Source organism: Tympanuchus pallidicinctus, unplaced genomic scaffold (genome assembly GCF_026119805.1).
Source record: "Tympanuchus pallidicinctus isolate F22 unplaced genomic scaffold, pur_lepc_1.0 scaffold2, whole genome shotgun sequence".
Classification (NCBI taxonomy): domain Eukaryota; kingdom Metazoa; phylum Chordata; class Aves; order Galliformes; family Phasianidae; genus Tympanuchus; species Tympanuchus pallidicinctus.
The window spans coordinates 11,319,723-11,329,410 of NW_026294721.1; the positions used below are offsets into that span (position 1 = coordinate 11,319,723).

At 37.3% G+C, this 9,688-nt stretch overlaps 1 protein-coding gene across 3 annotated transcripts in view; it reads left to right on the forward strand.

Annotated features, from left to right (window-relative positions):
• Positions 1-7,160, forward strand: part of CUNH4orf50 (chromosome unknown C4orf50 homolog) — a 73,933-nt gene extending 66,773 nt beyond the window's left edge. For all 3 annotated transcript variants that reach the window (XR_008206507.1, XR_008206508.1, XM_052682030.1), the window contains one exon: positions 6,386-7,160. The gene's annotated coding sequence lies outside the window, so the exon portion shown is untranslated. The remainder of the gene's footprint in view (positions 1-6,385) is intronic.
• The last annotated feature ends 2,528 nt before the right edge of the window (positions 7,161-9,688 follow it).

The window sequence follows — 9,688 nt, forward strand, 5'->3', positions numbered from 1 at the left end:
CTTTTGCATATTGAGTTTAGGGCTGCAGGAAAGTGATGTTGTATGTTCACTGCTGGAAAAAACACATATGTTCTGTTTGTAACTAGACTTACGATGGTGCTAATACACTCCCATACGTGGTGCCATGCTGTGTATTTGGAGGTGCCATGCTCTTCTTGTCTCTATAGTGAGAGGTTGACTCATTTGTATTAGCCTTCAACTCCATTATAACTGTCTTAATAAAAGATCAAAAGAGATGTAAATAGCACTAAGTTCTTCTTAGCAGAAAAAGACCCGATACTTAACAAGAACCAGTAGATTTTCAAGGCTAGCAAAAACTCTGGTGGGAGTGATGCTTTTGTACAGCAAAATCAAACGGGGTCTTCTGGAAGATGCTTTGAATACACAGGTGTTTTCATTGTTTCTTATTTTAAATTTGAATAGGGACATTCTTTAACCAGAACTGGTACTGGGCAAACTCTTTATCATAAAAAAAAAAAAAATCCAGCTGGATTTTCCTTTCATGAACGCACACACACGTGTGTTTCTTAGCAAACGTGATCAGACTTCAAGGTTTCTTAGCTTGTCATTTACAATTTTTGGACTGTTTCATATCAGCATGTTTCACTGTAAGTTTTTTGGCAAGCTAGCTTGCTTTGGCTGCTTTTTCAAGACTATGGGTTAGATACTGATCTCATAATTTCTGTTCATAATGTCTGTTACTGCTGCCTGCCTGCCTGCAAATTTCTGCAATATTTGATGAGCAGGAGGTTACACATCAGGATTCTTCTGTATGCATTTGCATATCAGAATTGAGTGTCTTGCACCAGAACAGGAAGTATTTACAAAAATGTTATTTTAGAAGATATTTTGAAAGCAAAGACATTCTTTCAATATATTAAATATTATACCACTAGTAGAAGAAAGAAACTTCCAGGATGGCGCTCAGCACAGCAGTGAATTCAACTGTTCGTGCACATTTAGAACTTCTGTTCCCTCAAACCCAACTAAGACTCCTAAATTGTTCTTCTCCAAATTGTGAAAATCAATGTGTTACATTTTCCAGAAGAGTTCTGTACCATTAAATAGCACTATTCATGTGTTATATATTAAGCATAATGTAGATTCAACTGTTAATGAAATTAATTTATCTTGTGTACGGTTTAGTTAAAACGAAATTTGTTCATCACTGCATGAATTCATTTTCTCAGAGTTACTACGTTAGTTTGGAAAGAAAGAGTGGTATAAAGTCAGAGCAACAATACTGAATCAAATCTATAAATGCAAAACTTCTTAGTATGTAATACATTTATTAAGCAAAAAAATTAGATTACCATGATTTCATTTTCTATCAGAAAACAATATAATTTATTCATAATTTTTAATAGTCATGGCTGGTTAGTTGGTTGTTTTTTCCTCTGGGATGCAGTTGGCAAAGCTTTTCCTTTGCTCCGATATACAGCCAAGCTCTGTTGACTGTAGCTTGTAATTGGGATCAATACATCTTCACTCCAGGTTTAATAAGATACACACCTCCTGAACTCCATCAATTAGAAACTACCTTTATAAACAGCAAGTCATAAATAAGAAGATGCCTCTGAATACTATTTGATTTATTTTTTTTTCCAAATACAAAATCTAATGTTTCTACAGAGATCAGAATGTGTTTGTTGAGACAATATTTACCATAAAGCTGAGGGATCCCATGTGTATTGTGGCAAAAGGCAGTTTTACAACACTTCCTTTCCTGTAATCACTCTTTTTCAGCAGTTTTTCTATAGGCAGGCAATCAAACTTTTTCTAAATAAAAGAAATTTACACGATAAAATTAGATTGTAATTTAAGATGTGCATAGAATATTTCATGGTAGATTGTTTCCTAATAACATATGTATACCACAGGCCTTCAATTTTCTTTAATTAGTAGAAAATATAAAAATGACTGCCCCTTGTATTTGATAGACTAAGTATCTTAAAATACATTAACAAATATTGAAGAACAACACTAGCCTTCTTGCTGACATTTTCTTTCCTTTGTGCTGCTGTAGCTCTGGAATGGAGGTAAAAGCCAATAGTGCCTCAGTGATGTCAAAGTGGAGAAAACAGGTGATGTTTGATAATGGTCAAAACAGGACAGAGTAATTCTTTAATATTTTGCAGCATAAATTCTTTCCAGTTCTTAAACTGTACTCAGTTCTTTGATATGAGGTGTTAGTTATTATTAGGAATTGTTTCCAGTAGGCATTGTCTGAGATTAGTCAGAAGGCAGAGTGAAGCAGTTGGAATTCAGTGGTGGTCCACTGCCTAAGCCCACCCCACATAACATGGAAAGTTTTTACAGAGACGTCACCAGTTTTCACACTCTCTTTCAGAGAACACGAGGAAAAGAATGTCCTCCTTTTTCCAACTTTAGCTTCCTAGTGGAAAGAAGTGTTTAGCTGGAAATTTTGTGTGTGCGTATTCACTAACTGAAAAAAGAACAGGCATTCCCTGACGATGGTGTAGAGATTTTAAGAATGTGCCTTCGGTATTGTAGTTTCTTTCTTTTTTTTTTTTTTTAACTTCCATCCCTGCTGTTGTTTGTCTTGATAGTATCTATATTAGTTTGTCTCTGACCACAGACTCTGGAGTGGATGCAGAGCTCTGCTCTCTGGGGTAGAGGCATCAGATAGGACAACTCTTTTTAGAAGTAGTTGAAACTGGGGAGCACTGGTTGTGTTCCGCTGCTGTGAGCAGAGATAGATCACTAGCCTGTGCAGAGCAGTCAGTGCTGTTTTTATCATTGCATTCATTAAATCATTGTTCTTTGAACAAGATGAGTTGTTGAGGACACATCAATGGCTTTAGGTAGCATTACTAGTGCTCTCACACCCAACTTCCTTAAAAATGTTAGTTTAGGCACTGTGGAGTAAGGGCCCTTGCCCTATGAGAAGAGGCCAAAGGACCTAGGCTTGTTCACCCCTGAGAAGAGCTGGCATTGGAGAGACTTCACAACAACTAGCAAGGAATTGCTGGGCTTAGTTGGCATGAGGTGAATCAAGGGAGATTCAGACTGAATATAGGAAAAGCCTTTCCTCCCTGGGGACAATCCATCTGTGGGACAGGTTGCCCAGAGAAGAGAGGTCTGTGAATTCTCCATTCTTAGAGGTTTTAAGGATTTGAATAAATATAGGTCTGAGGAACCTGATCTGGCTTCATAATGGCCGCTTATTAGAGTAGGTTGATATTAATGACCTTCTGAAATCCTTACTATGGTCCTGTAGTTTTGGGAATCTCAGCACATGATGAACAAGGATAGATGAGGATGGTAAGGAAAAGCCAGAACAAATGAATGCAGACAGCACACAGGTTGTGAAAGACTGAAGAACATAACTGAGCATATGAAAATGCCCTAATCTTTGTTATGTTGGATATGATTCAACCCTGGATTAGAGAGTATGGTACAGTCTTGTCATTCAATTTTGTAAGATTCCTTTTAAGGCTCCAAGGTCATGAAGAAATCAGTTTACATTGGCAGTTCTTTGTGCTGGTGACTGAAATTGATTTTGCTCCTCTTGTGAAGGAGCATGAGCCGAGCCTTTGCATTGCTGCTCATGCATGTGCTTTAGCCCTAACAAAGAACAGGATGCCAGCAGGTTTCTGAGCATGAGAGATACCCTTGCTGAAATTCTAAGTCTCGCTGTTAATAAAGACTTGGCTGGTTGTTAATTGCTGTGGTACCCTGTTGGTGACTGTACCTCCATGCTTAAGCACTGTAAATGCTTAGTTGGTATTTTTCTTTGGCAAAGTGACATAATGAAGACTGTTATTTGCCTCAAGCACTTCACAAAACAGACATCTTTCCTGACAAGAGTAATTACAACAGATCTGTATTCATTTATGTTGCCATGCTACTTAGGTAAGTGGTACGAACAAAAAGAATGGGAGATGGATAAGTACTGTGTCAGGAAAATAAGACTGCAAGAAGCACAAGGGTCATAAAAGACAAAGCGTGAAGAATAAAAGGAGGGATAAATAACACCACATGGGAAGGAACAAGGACAAAGATGAAGGAAAGAAGGTGAAAAAGCAAATGAAGACTATGAGAAAAATTAGAAATTTAATTGATAGCTAAATTTTTCAAGAAAAAAAGTGTGTAAAAATGGATTCAAGTATTATGCCAATAACTGCTTTAAGACTGTAAATGCTTCTAAGAGTTACAGTGCCTGTTTTAGTGAGAACTATTGGTGACAGGTGGATGGTTGGACTGGATGATCTTGTAGGTCTTTTCCAACCTTGATGTTTCTGTGATTCTGTGACAAATATCCTCTATCTATGACTACAGAAAATTGGAGAACTTATTGCAAAGATCAATGACAAAAGATTTGGCCACTAAAATGCAAAAAAAATTAATTCCATTTGAAATAGTTGGTAAACAGTGGAAATGATCGGTGTTTCATGTGCAAGCAAATGAAAGGCTAAAAGTACAAAGTCTCTGTCTTCTAAATTAAGATGAAGTTTTAGGTCATGGGATCTCATCACTCTGATCCCGTCCAGAACTTACGCATGCTGATGGGATCACATAGAAGAGACTTCGTGTGAGTGGAAGGGGAGAGACAGGAATGTCTTTCAGACTGTCCCAGAATACAAGATCATATTTCTCTTTGTAATATTCTTTCTGTAACATTCGTTATAAAAAGGGATGTGGCTGACATCCTGTGAAATTATTAATATCCGTGGATAGCAAGAACTATAAATGTGTTCTGCTGCACATTGCCCTGATTGCAGTTCATACTAAAATATGGTGATCCCCAGAGACAGTATTTTCATAGGACATGAAATGGCTTTAGGATGTGAGGAAACAGCCTCAGGTTGTGCTGGGGGAGGTTTAGATTAGATGAGAGGAAGAATTTCTTCACAGAAAATGGTTAGGCATTGAAACAGGCTGCCCAGAGAGGTGGTAGAGTCACCATCGTGAAGGTATGAGATGTGTGGGCATGGTGCTTAGGGACATAGTTTAGTGGTGGGCTTGGTAGAGTGAAGGGATTGTTGAACTTAATCTCATGGGTCTTTTCCAAGTTAAATAATTCTGTGATTCGGTAGCCTGGGACCAGCACTCTATGAGCCTTCCCTTTTTGAAGAAAAGAATGACCTGCAAAGGACTCTGTTTGTTGGCAATACAGAATAGGGCTCTATTTCATTGTGAATAGAAAAGAAACTCCCCAGACTCTTTTGTTTGGATCCACCTACAGGAAAAAAAGAAAAAAAAAGAGAAGATAACATTATAGCAAGATAGCATCACAAAAAGGCTGCAGAAAGCTTCTTGTATTATACTAAATAAGAGGAAAGACTGAATATTTGTCACCTTTTTATTCAAGATGGAAATCTGAACCAGTGAGTATGGAAGGACACTAAGTGCCTCTTATCAACAGAAATCACCATTGTGCTCTTGCACAGCTGGCACTCTCCTGACTCAATTATTGTTTTTTGCACACCTCACTGGTTTTGTTTCCCACAATATCCCATATAGCTGCTTCTCCAAAAATGATGGCCTCCCCATTCTGCCTCACTGCACGATTTTTTGTTCTGTTTTTCTTGCTGGTTAAAACTTTCCTATCCTAAAGTATAAACCAGGAGGGCTCTTTTCTTTCCCTCTTTATGATTTTTCTCTTCCGGGGAGAATGTCTGTGAATAGGATATGTTTCAGTGATGACAGTTAATTTCCATTGCTAGCCAGTTTTATAATAATGACTTCAATGTATCAGTGTTTTAGAATCTTGTATGTAGGTTTCATTTCCCATGCTCTTAATATACTAAGATGAGTGTTTCTCCAATAGACACTAATTTTTAGATAACAAATACAGGCAATGCATCATTCACAATATTTAACAGTAATAATGGTAGCCTCATTAGAAAATGCAAATTCAGGCTTTTTATATCAGAGAGATGATCCAAATGATGAACTTGAAACTGCTCTGAGAAAGAGGCATATAGATAGAGCTTACTTGGAAGTTTGGACTTGATGGCTGTCATCCCTGGTATGCACTTTATTTGAGAGTCTACCTCCAAGAGGATTATGAAATGGTTTTGGGAAGAGGGTAGGAAGTGTTCATTCTCATATTGATAAATGGATGAGTGGAACTTGTTTACAAGAAGGAGCAGCAAAAAGGAGAAGTACAAGATGTGACTTTCATCATAAAAGTTAATCGTGGGAAAACATCTCAATGTGTTTAGAACAATTCAATTCACACAATATGTTCCATTAATGGTGCAATTGTGTTATGTATGCATGAAAGCACACAAAGCACTCTACTTTCCAAATGCTTTATTTTGTCCTTGAACAAGTAATGAGCGATGCTTTAAATTGTGGAAATCTAGATTCTAATCTTATGCTTTTCTCTCTGTGTTTTCTCCTTTCACTTATCCAGGGAGTAAACTTTTGGTTACAAAGACACAATTACTGCTCTGAAGGAATGATGAAAGGTGTTTTGACGTGGAGGTTACCACAACTGCTTCATTACGGGAAAAAATTGAGAAGCTGCATTGACTTACCATCTACTGTGTTTTAGCCACATCCTGTAGTGGAACTTGACCATGAGAGCCAGTCTGATATGTGGTTTGTTTTTTTGTTGTTTTGTTTTCTTAAGATCTCGGAAATCCCATTTTAAGAAATTATCATACTAAGCACATACCTCAGTCTTCATAGATCTGCTGATGTGGGCATGTAATGCCTGCAGCCTCTTATGGCGTTGAGCATTCCAGAAAAAGGCTTTGGTTTAAGTTAGGATGTTCAGTATTTCTGAGGACATGTTAGATGAAGGTACAAATTGTCCAGGAAATGAGATAGAACTACATTTTTACAGTGTATGAATTGAGGATGTACTTCACGGACACAAGAGAAGCATTTGGAACTTCAAAGCACTGTGTCCTAATGCTCTAGATTGATTGGTATTCAACCACATGAATAGGCCACATTGAATTTAACTTTCAGATAAGGTATTCACATACATGCATTCTTTTTCTGAAGTAGGTGTTTCTGCACCCATTGGGTGATAATATTACATGTTATGCAAAAATGTTTTGCAACTACAGTATATTTTATGCACTCATATCTCCTGCTATTCATAACTAAGTACCTATTTGTGAAGGCAGGCAGACATGAACACTGGCACAGGACTTGTACTTAAGTGGTCATAAGTGGTCATATAGTGTCACGGACATAGATTGATCTGGTCAACTCCGTGACAGATATGTACATTCCTTCTTTAACTACAAGCTTGCACCACGCTGCTGAAGTCTGTGGCAACTCACGTTGTCTGAGTGGAAACAGCCATAGATACTGATCTCCCAAACCGTCCCTGTCACCGTAATGGACTTTCAGTGTTGACAGCTGTTTTTTGTGTTTCTTTTTTTTTTTTTTTTGAGTTTGCTGCTAAATGTGCTGATCTTTACAAAGCTCAGTCTCCCAGTAATAACAGATATTCTTTGAAAGGAGGCAGAAGGATAAAAAAAAAAAAAACAGTGGAATCCAAAATCAGATTAATGTAATGTGTATTTCCATCTTATGACTAGAGACAAGATGGCACATTGGCATGTTAACACTTGAAGTTTAACTACAAGTTTTTAAAATGAAGCAATGATGTGTGCGTAGGTTTCTCTCCCTTTGCATACTATCCACCAGAAAACATGCATCATTTTTGCAGCAATCAGGCAACTAAAACCTACTACTTGCTATTGAATTAATTGTTGAACTAAAACATCATGCTTCTTTCCTAGCATTTATACATAATCTCCCACCATGAATTATAAATGTTGATAATGAACCTGTCCATTTTGTATCATCTTAGGCTTTCTTTTATTAGATTTCATTTCAAAATGATTAGCATAAGATTTATAAAGCACGCTTCATTCTTTGTGGTTTGTACCATGATTTTCTTTCAATTCTGCCACAGCCTAGTATGAAAACCATCAGACCAATATTGGAAGACCCTGTTTATTAATTGAATTGATAAACTATGTGGCTGAGGATCAGGAACTAAAATTCCAGTCTTACCTTAAATCACTAACAGAAAATTTTTAGATGTGAGATTATCAACTGAAACAGAGATCCTGGCTATTATTTTTTGGATACCTTGTGGTGAAAAGTGTTGTCTGACTGCTACAGAGTCCGTTCAGTTTTCTTTTGCTGAGCAGAAGTTAACTTGTTAGATGTGCTGCCTATGGCAAACAGGCTGGTCACTGCTTTACGTACGTCATTGTTTTGTGTTAAACTTCCTCAGAATGCAAAATGAGGTACTTTGTTCTGATTGCTTTATATGCACAATATCGCTTTGACCAAATTCCTCAGTCAGAATTGAGGTGCTGCTAAATTCTAAGTAAAAATAACCTTTTGTCGCCCTAAATAGACAAAGTAGGCTGCATTACATGATGATTTCTTTGACAGTTCACTTATTTCCATATACTATAATGTATAGAGCATCACAAGATACTGAAAATACAGCTTAATGTATTTCCAAAGCTCCTTGTGCAATCTTTAAAGCCTGAATTCTATTCTTCGTACTACTATGGATGGCATATGCTTGGAAGTACCATGATTGACTCCTGCACAATAATCACATTACATTCAGAATAATGCAATTGCTGGGAAATATTTCACATACACCGGAGGGTTCTCAAGTTAAACCTCCATACTAAGGTATGGATGATGTTTAACCTTGTGGGCTTTTAAAAAGTGTAAACCTTGACCTGTATTTCTAACTTGCAGAGGAAGGATTTTAGTATTTTGATTTTCTATGGTTGTGGGTGGAGGGAGGGAAATGTACATGCTGGGTTTTGCTACTAATCCTTTGGAAATCCTTTAGTGCCTTAAGGAGGCAGAGGGGAAACAGACCTTAGGATTACGGAAATTTGTTCAAACCTCTTTCCTGCTTCAGCAGAGTTCCTTTAAAATGTATTGTGCCTTTGGCTCCAAACATATTTGCATTAGAAATCACTAGCAATAGGATTATTGAAAGGAATTTTTGTCCCCACAAAACTGTTAGAAAAGAAAGTATACTGTTTATTATGTAGGGTGTGAATTAAAAATATAGCTGACTTAAGTTTTATCACTGTCTTCCATGCCTAAACCATTATTTGCTGACGAGGATAATTGCAAGCTGGAGATAGAATTAGAAAAGAAGAGTAAGTTTAAATGTACTGGATGAGATACTTGTACCACAAATCTCCATTGGTCTCCCTGGGACCAAGATTTCATGCAATCTACTTGGCTTAAGAAATGCTCAAATCTGATAGGTATACAGCAATATAATACAGCTCTGTTTAACATTTTCTAAATACGTAGGGGGGGGGGGGGAAGAGAGATGAGTAGTTATGAAGAACTTCTTTGATTTGGAGTCATTGGGATCAGTGGTATAAATCTCTGTTCGATGTTATTTTTGTCTGTAAGAGACTCTTGTTATTGGAATATGAATATGCAAATATAAATTCCAACGTGAGAGGGTACTGTGCAGTGTGAACTAATGGATGCTGAATATCTGCATTTCTCTGCTCTCAGAATAGTGGTTGTGTCTTTTTTTAAATGAGGGAAAAAGTAGTTCGCTGGTTAAAACCAGTCCTGTGCAAAAAGTCTTTGAGAGGTCGTTCATTTTCTCACTGGTGTTCCTAAGCAGATCTTAGGAGAAGTTGATCAGCGTTTGGCTTGGAGATGGGGAGCGAATTTTATCTTCTAGGAA